Source organism: Cervus elaphus, unplaced genomic scaffold, assembly GCF_910594005.1.
Source record: "Cervus elaphus unplaced genomic scaffold, mCerEla1.1, whole genome shotgun sequence".
NCBI classification, from domain to species: Eukaryota; Metazoa; Chordata; class Mammalia; order Artiodactyla; family Cervidae; genus Cervus; species Cervus elaphus.
The window spans coordinates 266,430-279,122 of record NW_025316712.1 but is presented as its reverse complement, the minus strand read 5'-3'; positions in this window follow the sequence as shown (position 1 = coordinate 279,122).

The window sequence follows — 12,693 nt, the reverse complement described above, 5'->3', positions numbered from 1 at the left end:
TGAAAAATGCGACGAGCATGAAAAGTCGTGAAAAATGCGAGGAGCATGAAGAGGTGTGAAAAATTCGAGGAGCAAAAAAAAAAAAAAAAAAAAAGACCAGGAGCATGAAAAGGTGTGAAAAATTCGAGGAGCAAAAAAAAAAAAAGAAAGACCAGGAGCATGAAAAGGTGTGAAAAATGCAATCAGCATGAAAAGGTGTGAAAAATGCGAGGAGCATGAAAAGTTGTGAAAAATGCAAGGAGCAAGAAAAGGTGTGAAAAATGCGAGGAGCAAAAAAGAAAAAAAAAGAAAGAAAGAAAGACCAGGAGCATGAAAAGGTGTGAAAAATGCGAGGAGCAAAAAAAAAAAAAAAAAAGAAAGACCAGGAGCATGAAAAGGTGTGAAAAATGCGAGGAGCAAAAAAAAAAAAAAAAAAAAAGAAAGACCAGGAGCATGAAAAGGTGTGAAAAATGCGAGGAGCAAAAGAAAAAAAAAAGACCAGGAGCATGAAAAGGTGTGAAAAATGCGAGGAGCAAAAAAAAAAAAAGAAAGACCAGGAGCATGAAAAGGTGTGAAAAATGCGAGGAGCAAAAAAAAAAAAAAAAAAGAAAGACCAGGAGCATGAAAAGGTGTGAAAAATGCGAGGAGCAAAAAAAAAAAAAGAAAGACCAGGAGCATGAAAAGGTGTGAAAAATGCGAGGAAAAAAAAAAAAAAAAGACCAGGAGCATGAAAAGGTGTGAAAAATGCGAGGAGCAAAAAAAAAAAAAGACCAGGAGCATGAAAAGGTGTGAAAAATGCGAGGAGCAAAAAAAAAAAAAGAAAGACCAGGAGCATGAAAAGGTGTGAAAAATGCGAGGAGCAAAAAAAAAAAAAGAAAGACCAGGAGCATGAAAAGGTGTGAAAAATGCGACGAGCAAAAAAAAAAAAAAAGCGAGGAGCATGAAAAGGTGTGAAAAATGCGACGAGCATGAAAAGGTGTGAAAAATGCGAGGAGCATGAAGAGGTTTGAAAAATGCGAGGAGCATGAAAAGGTGTGAAAAATGCGAGGAGAAAAAAAAAAAAAAAAAAAAGAAAGACCAGGAGCATGAAAAGGTGTGAAAAATGCGAGGAGCAAAAAAAAAAAGACGAGGAGCATGAAAAGGTGTGAAAAATGCGAGGAGCAAAAAAAAAAAAAGAAAGACCAGGAGCATGAAAAGGTGTGAAAAATGCGAGGAGCAAAAAAAAAAAAAAAAAAAAAAAGAGACCAGGAGCATGAAAAGGTGAGAAAAATGCGAGGAGCAAAAGAAAAAAAAAAGACCAGGAGCATGAAAAGGTGTGAAAAATGCGAGGAGCAAAAAAAAAAAAAGAAAGACCAGGAGCATGAAAAGGTGTGAAAAATGCGACGAGCATGAAAAGTTGTGAAAAATGCGAGGAGCATGAAGACGTGTGAAAAATGCGAGGAGGATGAAAAGGTGTGAAAAATTTGAGGAGCAAAAAAAAAAAAAAACCAGGAGCATGAAAAGGTGTGAAAAATGCGAGGATCAAAAAAAAAAAAAAGACCAGGAGCATGAAAAGGTGTGAAAAATGCGAGGAGCAAAAAAAAAAAAAAGACCAGGAGCATGAAAAGGTGTGAAAAATGCGTGGAGCAAAAAAAAAAAAAAAGACCAGGAGCATGAAAAGGTGTGAAAAATGCGACGAGCATGAAAAGTTGTGAAAAATGCGAGGAGCATGAAGAGGTGTGAAAAATGCGAGGAGCATGAAAAGGTGTGAAAAATTCGAGGAGCAAAAAAAAAAAAAAAAAAAGACCAGGAGCATGAAAAGGTGTGAAAAATGCGAGGAGCAAAAAAAAAAAAAGAAAGACCAGGAGCATGAAAAGGTGTGAAAAATGCGAGGAGCAAAAAAAAAAAAAAAACCAGGAGCATGAAAAGGTGTGAGAAATGCCAGGAGCAAAAAAACCAAAAAAAAAAAGATCAGGAGCATGAAAAGGTGTGAAAAATGCGAGAGGAAAAAAAAAAAAAGACCAGGAGCATGAAAAGGTGTGAAAAATGCGAGGAGCAAAAAAAAAAAAAAAAAAGAAAGACCAGGAGCATGAAAAGGTGTGAAAAATGCGAGGAGCAAAAAAAAAAAAAAAAAAAAGAAAGACCAGGAGCATGAAAAGGTGTGAAAAATGCGAGGAGCAAAAGAAAAAAAAAAGACCAGGAACATGAAAAGGTGTGAAAAATGCGACGAGCAAAAAAAAAAAAAGAAAGACCAGGAGCATGAAAAGGTGTGAAAAATGCGAGGAGCAAAAAAAAAAAAAAAAAAAGAAAGACCAGGAGCATGAAAAGGTGTGAAAAATGCGAGGAGCAAAAAAAAAAAAAGAAAGACCAGGAGCATGAAAAGGTGTGAAAAATGCGAGGAAAAAAAAAAAAAAAAAAAAAAAAAGACCAGGAGCATGAAAAGGTGTGAAAAATGCGAGGAGCAAAAGAAAAAAAAAAGACCAGGAGCATGAAAAGGTGTGAAAAACGCGAGGAGCAAAAAAAAAAAAAAAGAAAGACCAGGAGCATGAAAAGGTGTGAAAAATGCGGGGAGAAAAAAAAAAAAAAGAAAGACCAGGAGCATGAAAAGGTGTGAAAAATGCGACGAGCATGAAAAGTTGTGAAAAATGCGAGGAGCATGAAGAGGTGTGAAAAGTGCGAGGAGCATGAAAAGGTGTGAAAAATTCGAGGAGCAAAAAAAAAAAAAAAAAGACCAGGAGCATGAAAAGGTGTGAAAAATTCGAGGAGGAAAAAAAAAAAAAAAAAAAAAAAACACCAGGAGCATGAAAAGGTGTGAAAAATGCGAGGAGCAAAAAAAAAAAAAGAAAGACCAGGAGCATGAAAAGGAGTGAAAAATGCAAGGAGCATGAAAAGGTGTGAAAAATGGGAGGAGCATGAAAAGTTGTGAAAAATGCAAGGAGCATGAAAAGGTGTGAAAAATGCGAGGAGCAAAAAAAAAAAAAAAGACCAGGAGCATGAAAAGGTGTGAAAAATGCGACGAGCATGAAAAGTCGTGAAAAATGCGAGGAGCATGAAGAGGTGTGAAAAATTCGAGGAGCAAAAAAAAAAAAAAAAAAAAAGACCAGGAGCATGAAAAGGTGTGAAAAATGGGAGGAGCAAAAAAAAAAAAAGAAAGACCAGGAGCATGAAAAGGTGTGAAAAATGCAATCAGCATGAAAAGGTGTGAAAAATGCGAGGAGCATGAAAAGTTGTGAAAAATGCGAGGAGCATGAAAAGGTGTGAAAAATGCGAGGAGCAAAAAAGAAAAAAAAAGAAAGAAAGAAAGACCAGGAGCATGAAAAGGTGTGAAAAATGCGAGGAGCAAAAAAAAAAAAAAAAAAAGAAAGACCAGGAGCATGAAAAGGTGTGAAAAATGCGAGGAGCAAAAAAAAAAAAAAAAAAAAGAAAGACCAGGAGCATGAAAATGTGTGAAAAATGCGAGGAGCAAAAGAAAAAAAAAAGACCAGGAGCATGAAAAGGTGTGAAAAATGCGAGGAGCAAAAAAAAAAAAAGAAAGACCAGGAGCATGAAAAGGTGTGAAAAATGCGAGGAGCAAAAAAAAAAAAAAAAAAGAAAGACCAGGAGCATGAAAAGGTGTGAAAAATGCGAGGAGCAAAAAAAAAAAAAGAAAGACCAGGAGCATGAAAAGGTGTGAAAAATGCGAGGAGCAAAAAAAAAAAAAGACCAGGAGCATGAAAAGGTGTGAAAAATGCGAGGAGCAAAAAAAAAAAAAGAAAGACCAGGAGCATGAAAAGGTGTGAAAAATGCGAGGAGCAAAAAAAAAAAAAGAAAGACCAGGAGCATGAAAAGGTGTGAAAAATGCGAGGAGCAAAAAAAAAAAAAAAAGACCAGGAGCATGAAAAGGTGTGAAAAATGCGACGAGCATGAAAAGTTGTGAAAAATGCGAGGAGCATGAAGAGGTTTGAAAAATGCGAGGAGCATGAAAAGGTGTGAAAAATGCGAGGAGCAAAAAAAAAAAAACAAAAAGAAAGACCAGGAGCATGAAAAGGTGTGAAAAATGCGAGGAGCAAAAAAAAAAGACGAGGAGCATGAAAAGGGGTGAAAAATGCGAGGAGCAAAAAAAAAAAAAGAAAGACCAGGAGAATGAAAAGGTGTGAAAAATGCGAGGAGCAAAAAAAAAAAAAAAAAGAGACCAGGAGCATGAAAAGGTGTGAAAAATGCGAGGAGCAAAAGAAAAAAAAAAGACCAGGAGCATGAAAAGGTGTGAAAAATGCGAGGAGCAAAAAAAAAAAAAGAAAGACCAGGAGCATGAAAAGGTGTGAAAAATGCGACGAGCATGAAAAGTTGTGAAAAATGCGAGGAGCATGAAGACGTGTGAAAAATGCGAGGAGGATGAAAAGGTGTGAAAAATTTGAGGAGCAAAAAAAAAAAAAAACCAGGAGCATGAAAAGGTGTGAAAAATGCGAGGATCAAAAAAAAAAAAAAGACCAGGAGCATGAAAAGGTGTGAAAAATGCGAGGAGCAAAAAAAAAAAAAAGACCAGGAGCATGAAAAGGTGTGAAAAATGCGACGAGCATGAAAAGTTGTGAAAAATGCGAGGAGCATGAAGAGGTGTGAAAAATGCGAGGAGCATGAAAAGGTGTGAAAAATTCGAGGAGCAAAAAAAAAAAAAAAAAAAGAACAGGAGCATGAAAAGGTGTGAAAAATGCGAGGAGCAAAAAAAAAAAAAGAAAGACCAGGAGCATGAAAAGGTGTGAAAAATGCGACGAGCATGAAAAGTTGTAAAAAATGCGAGGAGCATGAAGAGGTGTGAAAAATGCGAGGAGGATGAAAAGGTGTGAAAAATTTGAGGAGCAAAAAAAAAAAAAAACCAGGAGCATGAAAAGGTGTGAAAAATGCGAGGAGCAAAAAAACCAAAAAAAAAAAGATCAGGAGCATGAAAAGGTGTGAAAAATGCGAGGAGAAAAAAAAAAAAGACCAGGAGCATGAAAAGGTGTGAAAAATGCGAGGAGCAAAAAAAAAAAAAAAAAAAAAAGACCAGGAGCATGAAAAGGTGTGAAAAATGCGAGGAGCAAAAAAAAAAAAAGAAAGACCAGGAGCATGAAAAGGTGTGAAAAATGCGACGAGCATGAAAAGTTGTGAAAAATGCGAGGAGCATGAAGAGGTGTGAAAAGTGCGAGGAGCATGAAAAGGTGTGAAAAATTCGAGGAGCAAAAAAAAAAAAAAAAAGACCAGGAGCATGAAAAGGTGTGAAAAATGCGAGGAGCAAAAAAAAAAAAAAAAGAAAGAAAGACCAGGAGCATGAAAAGGGGTGAAAAATGCGAGGAGCAAAAGAAAAAAAAAAGACCAGGAGCATGAAAAGGTGTGAAAAATGCGAGGAGCAAAAAAAAAAAAAGAAAGACCAGGAGCATGAAAAGGTGTGAAAAATGCGAGGAGCAAAAAAAAAAAAAAAAAAAGAAAGACCAGGAGCATGAAAAGGTGTGAAAAATGCGAGGAGCAAAAAAAAAAAAAAGAAAGACCAGGAGCATGAAAAGGTGTGAAAAATGCGAAAAAAAAAAAAAAAAAAAAAAGACCAGGAACATGAAAAGGTGTGAAAAATGCGAGGAGCAAAAAAAAAAAAAGAAAGACCAGGAGCATGAAAAGGTGTAAAAAATCCGAGGAAAAAAAAAAAAAAAGACCAGGAGCATGAAAAGGTGTGAAAAATGAGAGGAACAAAAAAAAAAAAAAAAAGACCAGGAGCATGAAAAGGTGTGAAAAATGCGAGGAGAAAAAAAAAAAAAAGACCAGGAGCATGAAAAGGTGTGAAAAATGCGAGGAGCAAAAAAAAAAAAAAAAGAAAGAAAGAAAGACTAGGAGCATGAAAAGGTGTGAAAAATGCGAGGAGCAAAAAAAAAAAAAAAAAAAGAAAGACCAGGAGCATGAAAAGGTGTGAAAAATGCGAGGAGCAAAAAAAAAAAAAAAAGACCAGGAGCATGAAAAGGTGTGAAAAATGCGAGGAGCAAAAAAAAAAAGAAAGACCAGGAGCATGAAAAGGTGTGAAAAATGCGAGGAGAAAAAAAAAAAAAAAAAAAAAGAAAGACCAGGAGCAAGAAAAGGTGTGAAAAATGCGAGGAGCAAAAAAAAAAAAAAAAAAAAGAAAGACCAGGAGCATGAAAATGTGTGAAAAATGCGAGGAGCAAAAAAAAAAAAAGAAAGACCAGGAGCATGAAAAGGTGTGAAAAATGCGAGGAGCAAAAGAAAAAAAAAAGACCAGGAGCATGAAAAGATGTGAAAAATGCGAGGAAAAAAAAAAAAAAAAAAAAAAGACCAGGAACATGAAAAGGTGTGAAAAATGTGAGGAGCAAAAAAAAAAAAAAAAAAAGAAAGACCAGGAGCATGAAAAGGTGTGAAAAATCCGAGGAAAAAAAAAAAAAAGACCAGGAACATGAAAAGGTGTGAAAAATGCGAGGAACAAAAAAAAAAAAAAAAAAGACCAGGAGCATGAAAAGGTGTGAAAAATGCGAGGAGAAAAAAAAAAAAAAGACCAGGAGCATGAAAAGGTGTGAAAAATGCGAAAAAAAAAAAAAAAAAAAAAAAAGACCAGGAACATGAAAAGGTGTGAAAAATGCGAGGAGCAAAAAAAAAAAAAGAAAGACCAGGAGCATGAAAAGGTGTGAAAAATCCGAGGAAAAAAAAAAAAAAGACCAGGAGCATGAAAAGGTGTGAAAAATGCGAGGAGAAAAAAAAAAAAAAGACCAGGAGCATGAAAAGGTGTGAAAAATGCGAGGAGCAAAAAAAAAAAAAAAAGAAAGAAAGAAAGACTAGGAGCATGAAAAGGTGTGAAAAATGCGAGGAGCAAAAAAAAAAAAAAGAAAGACCAGGAGCATGAAAAGGGGTGAAAAATGCGAGGAGCAAAAAAAAAAAAAAAAAAAAAAAAAACCAGGAACATGAAAAGGTGTGAAAAATGCGAGGAGAAAAAAAAAAAAAAGAAAGACCAGGAGCATGAAAAGGTGTGAAAAATGCGAGGAGCAAAAAAAAAAAGAAAGACCAGGAGCATGAAAAGGTGTGAAAAATGCGAGGAGCAAAAAAAAAAAAAAAAAGAACAGGAGCATGAAAAGGTGTGAAAAATGCGAGGAAAAAAAAAAAAAAAAAAAAAAGACCAGGAACATGAAATGGTGTGAAAAATGTGAGGAGCAAAAAAAAAAAAATAGAAAGAAAGACCAGGAGCATGAAAAGGTGTGAAAAATGCGAGGAAAAAAAAAAAAAAAGACCAGGAGCATGAAAAGGTGTGAAAAATGCGAGGAGCAAAAAAAAAAAAAAAAAGACCAGGAGCATGAAAAGGTGTGAAAAATGCGAGGAGAAAAAAAAAAAAAAGACCAGGAGCATGAAAAGGTGTGAAAAATGCGAGGAGCAAAAAAAAAAAAAAAAGAAAGAAAGAAAGACCAGGAGCATGAAAAGGTGTGAAAAATGCGAGGAGCAAAAAAAAAAAAAAAAAAAAGAAAGACCAGGAGCATGAAAAGGTGTGAAAAATGCGAGGAAAAAAAAAAAAAAAAAATAAAGACCAGGAGCATGAAAACGTGTGAAAAATGCGAGGAGCAAAAAAAAAAAAAAAAAAAGAAAGACCAGGAGCATGAAAAGGTGTGAAAAATGCGAGGAGCAAAAGAAAAAAAAAACACCAGGAGCATGAAAAGATGTGAAAAATGCGAGGAGCAAAAAAAAAAAAAAAAGAGACCAGAAGCATGAAAAGGAGTGAAAAAAGCGAGGAAAAAAAAAAAAAAAAAAAGAAAAGAGACCAGGATCATGAAAAGGTTTGAAAAATGCGAGGAGCAAAAAAAAAAAAAAAAAAAGAAAGACCAGGAGCATGAAAAGGTGTGAAAAATGCGAGGAGCAAAAGAAAAAAAAAAGACCAGGAGCATGAAAAGATGTGAAAAATGCGAGGAGCAAAAAAAAAAAAAGAAAGACCAGGAGCATGAAAAGGTGTGAAAAATGCGAGGAGCAAAAGAAAAAAAAAAGACCAGGAGCATGAAAAGATGTGAAAAATGCGAGGAGCAAAAAAAAAAAAAAAAGAGACCAGAAGCATGAAAAGGTGTGAAAAATGCGAGGAAAAAAAAAAAAAAAAAAAGAAAAAAGACCAGGATCATGAAAAGGTTTGAAAAATGCGAGGAGCAAAAAAAAAAAAAAAAAAAAGAAAGACCAGGAGCATGAAAAGGTGTGAAAAATGCGAGGAGCAAAAGAAAAAAAAAAGACCAGGAGCATGAAAAGATGTGAAAAATGCGAGGAGCAAAAAAAAAAAAAGAAAGACCAGGAGCATGAAAAGGTGTGAAAAATGCGAGGAGCAAAAGAAAAAAAAAAGACCAGGAGCATGAAAAGATGTGAAAAATGCGAGGAAAAAAAAAAAAAAAAAAAAAAGACCAGGAACATGAAAAGGTGTGAAAAATGTGAGGAGCAAAAAAAAAAAAAAAAAAGAAAGACCAGGAGCATGAAAAGGTGTAAAAAATCCGAGGAAAAAAAAAAAAAAAGACCAGGAGCATGAAAAGGTGGGAAAAATGCGAGGAACAAAAAAAAAAAAAAAAAGACCAGGAGCATGAAAAGGTGTGAAAAATGCGAGGAGCAAAAAAAAAAAAAAGACCAGGAGCATGAAAAGGTGTGAAAAATGCGAGGAGCAAAAAAAAAAAAAAAAGAAAGAAAGAAAGACTAGGAGCATGAAAAGGTGTGAAAAATGCGAGGAGCAAAAAAAAAAAAAAAAAAAGAAAGACCAGGAGCATGAAAAGGTGTGAAAAATGCGAGGAGCAAAAAAAAAAAAAGAAAGACCAGGAGCATGAAAAGGTGTGAAAAATGCGAGGAGCAAAAAAAAAAAGAAAGACCAGGAGCATGAAAAGGTGTGAAAAATGCGAGGAGCAAAAAAAAAAAAAAAAAAAAGAAAGACCAGGAGCATGAAAATGTGTGAAAAATGCGAGGAGCAAAAAAAAAAAAAGAAAGACCAGGAGCATGAAAAGGTGTGAAAAATGCGAGGAGCAAAAGAAAAAAAAAAGACCAGGAGCATGAAAAGATGTGAAAAATGCGAGGAAAAAAAAAAAAAAAAAAAAAAAGACCAGGAACATGAAAAGGGGGGAAAAATGTGAGGAGAAAAAAAAAAAAAAAAAAAGAAAGACCAGGAGCATGAAAAGGTGTGAAAAATCCGAGGAAAAAAAAAAAAAAGACCAGGAGCATGAAAAGGTGTGAAAAATGCGAGGAACAAAAAAAAAAAAAAAAAAGACCAGGAGCATGAAAAGGTGTGAAAAATGCGAGGAGAAAAAAAAAAAAAAGACCAGGAGCATGAAAAGGTGTGAAAAATGCGAGGAGCAAAAAAAAAAAAAAAAGAAAGAAAGAAAGACTAGGAGCATGAAAAGGTGTGAAAAATGCGAGGAGCAAAAAAAAAAAAAAAAAAAAAAGAAAGACCAGGAGCATGAAAACGTGTGAAAAATGCGAGGAGCAAAAAAAAAAAAAGAAAGACCAGGAGCATGAAAACGTGTGAAAAATGCGAGGAGCAAAAAAAAAAAAAAAAAAAAAAAACCAGGAGCATGAAAAGGTGTGAAAAATGCGAGGAGCAAAAAAAAAAAAAAAAAGACGAGGAGCATGAAAAGGTGTGAAAAATGCGAGGAGCAAAAAAAAAAAAAAAAGAGACCAGAAGCATGAAAAGGTGTGAAAAATGCGAGGAAAAAAAAAAAAAAAAAAAGAAAAGAGACCAGGAGCATGAAAAGGTTTGAAAAATGCGAGGAGCAAAAAAAAAAAAAAAAAAGAAAGACCAGGAGCATGAAAAGGAGAGAAAAATGCGAGGAGCATGAAAAGGTGTGAAAAATTCGAGGAGCAAAAAAAAAAAAAAAAAAAGACCAGGGGCATGAAAAGGTGTGAAAAATGCGAGGAGCAAAAAAAAAAAAAGAAAGACCAGGAGCATGAAAAGGTGTGAAAAATGCGACGAGCATGAAAAGTTGTGAAAAATGCGAGGAGCATGAAGAGGTGTGAAAAATGCGAGGAGGATGAAAAGGTGTGAAAAATTTGAGGAGCAAAAAAAAAGAAAAAACCAGGAGCATGAAAAGGTGTGAGAAATGCGAGGAGCAAAAAAACCAAAAAAAAAAAGATCAGGAGCATGAAAAGGTGTGAAAAATGCGAGGAGAAAAAAAAAAAAGACCAGGAGCATGAAAAGGTGTGAAAAATGCGAGCAGCAAAAAAAAAAAAAAAAAAAGAAAGACCAGGAGCATGAAAAGGTGTGAAAAATGCGAGGAGAAAAAAAAAAAAAAGAAAGACCAGGAGCATGAAAAGGTGTGAAAAATGCGACGAGCATGAAAAGTTGTGAAAAATGCGAGGAGCATGAAGAGGTGTGAAAAGTGCGAGGAACAAAAAAAAAAAAAAAAAAAGACCAGGAGCATGAAAAGGTGTGAAAAATGCGAGGAGAAAAAAAAAAAAAAGACCAGGAGCATGAAAAGGTGTGAAAAATGCGAGGAGCAAAAAAAAAAAAAAAAAAGAAAGAAAGAAAGACTAGGAGCATGAAAAGGTGTGAAAAATGCGAGGAGCAAAAAAAAAAAAAAAAAAAGAAAGACCAGGAGCATGAAAAGGTGTGAAAAATGCGAGGAGCAAAAAAAAAAAAAAGAAAGACCAGGAGCAAGAAAAGGGGGGAAAAAAGCGAGGAGCAAAAAAAAAAAAAAAAAAAAAAAAAAACCAGGAACATGAAAAGGTGTGAAAAATGCGAGGAGCAAAAAAAAAAAAAGAAAGACCAGGAGCATGAAAAGGTGTGAAAAATGCGAGGAGCAAAAAAAAAAAGAAAGACCAGGAGCATGAAAAGGTGTGAAAAATGCGAGGAGCAAAAAAAAAAAAAGAAAGACCAGGAGCATGAAAAGGTGTGAAAAATGCGAGGAAAAAAAAAAAAAAAGACCAGGAGCATGAAAAGGTGTGAAAAATGCGAGGAGCAAAAAAAAAAAAAAAAAAGACCAGGAGCATGAAAAGGTGTGAAAAATGCGAGGAGAAAAAAAAAAAAAAGACCAGGAGCATGAAAAGGTGTGAAAAATGCGAGGAGCAAAAAAAAAAAAAAAAGAAAGAAAGAAAGACCAGGAGCATGAAAAGGTGTGAAAAATGCGAGGAGCAAAAAAAAAAAAAAAAAAGACCAGGAGCATGAAAAGGTGTGAAAAATGCGAGGAGAAAAAAAAAAAAAAGACCAGGAGCATGAAAAGGTGTGAAAAATGCGAGGAGCAAAAAAAAAAAAAAAAGAAAGAAAGAAAGACCAGGAGCATGAAAAGGTGTGAAAAATGCGAGGAGCAAAAAAAAAAAAAAAAAAAAAAGAAAGACCAGGAGCATGAAAAGGTGTGAAAAATGCGAGGAGCAAAAAAAAAAAAATAAAGACCAGGAGCATGAAAACGTGTGAAAAATGCGAGGAGCAAAAAAAAAAAAAAAAAAAGAAAGACCAGGAGCATGAAAAGGTGTGAAAAATGCGAGGAGCAAAAGAAAAAAAAAAGACCAGGAGCATGAAAAGATGTGAAAAATGCGAGGAGCAAAAAAAAAAAAAAAAAAAGAAAGACCAGGAGCATGAAAAGGAGTGAAAAAAGCGAGGAGCAAAAAAAAAAAAAAAAAAAAAAAAAAAACCAGGAACATGAAAAGGTGTGAAAAATGCGAGGAGCAAAAAAAAAAAAGAAAGACCAGGAGCATGAAAAGGTGTGAAAAATGCGAGGAGCAAAAAAAAAAAAAAAAAGACCAGGAGCATGAAAAGGTGTGAAAAATGCGAGGAGCAAAAAAAAAAAAAAAAGAGACCAGAAGCATGAAAAGGTGTGAAAAATGCGAGGAAAAAAAAAAAAAAAAAAAGAAAAGAGACGAGGAGCATGAAAAGGTTTGAAAAATGCGAGGAGCAAAAAAAAAAAAAAAAAAAAAAAAGACCAGGAGCATGAAAAGGTGTGAAAATGCGAGGAGCAAAAGAAAAAAAAAAGACCAGGAGCATGAAAAGATGTGAAAAATGCGAGGAGCAAAAAAAAAAAAAGAAAGACCAGGAGCATGAAAAGGTGTGAAAAATGCGAGGAGCAAAAGAAAAAAAAAAAACCAGGAGCATGAAAAGATGTGAAAAATGCGAGGAAAAAAAAAAAAAAAAAAAAAAAGACCAGGAACATGAAAAGGTGTGAAAAATGTGAGGATCAAAAAAAAAAAAATAGAAAGAAAGACCAGGAGCATGAAAAGGTGTGAAAAATGCGAGGAAAAAAAAAAAAAAAGACCAGGAGCATGAAAAGGGGTAAAAAATGCGAGGAGAAAAAAAAAAAAAAAAAAGACCAGGAGCATGAAAAGGTGTGAAAAATGCGAGGAGAAAAAAAAAAGAAAGACCAGGAGCATGAAAAGGTGTGAAAAATGCGAGGAGCAAAAAAAAAAAAAAAAGAAAGAAAGAAAGACCAGGAGCATGAAAAGGTGTGAAAAATGCGAGGAGCAAAAAAAAAAAAAAAAAGACCAGGAGCATGAAAAGGTGTGAAAAATGCGAGGAGAAAAAAAAAAAAAAGACCAGGAGCATGAAAAGGTGTGAAAAATGCGAGGAGCAAAAAAAAAAAAAAAAAGAAAGAAAGAAAGACCAGGAGCATGAAAAGGTGTGAAAAATGCGAGGAGCAAAAAAAAAAAAAAAAAAAAAGAAAGACCAGGAGCATGAAAAGGTGTGAAAAACGCGAGGAGCAAAAAAAAAAAAAGAAAGACCAGGAGCATGAAAACGTGTGAAAAATGCGAGGAGCAAAAAAAAAAAAAAAAAAAGAAAGACCAGGAGCATGAAAAGGTGTGAAA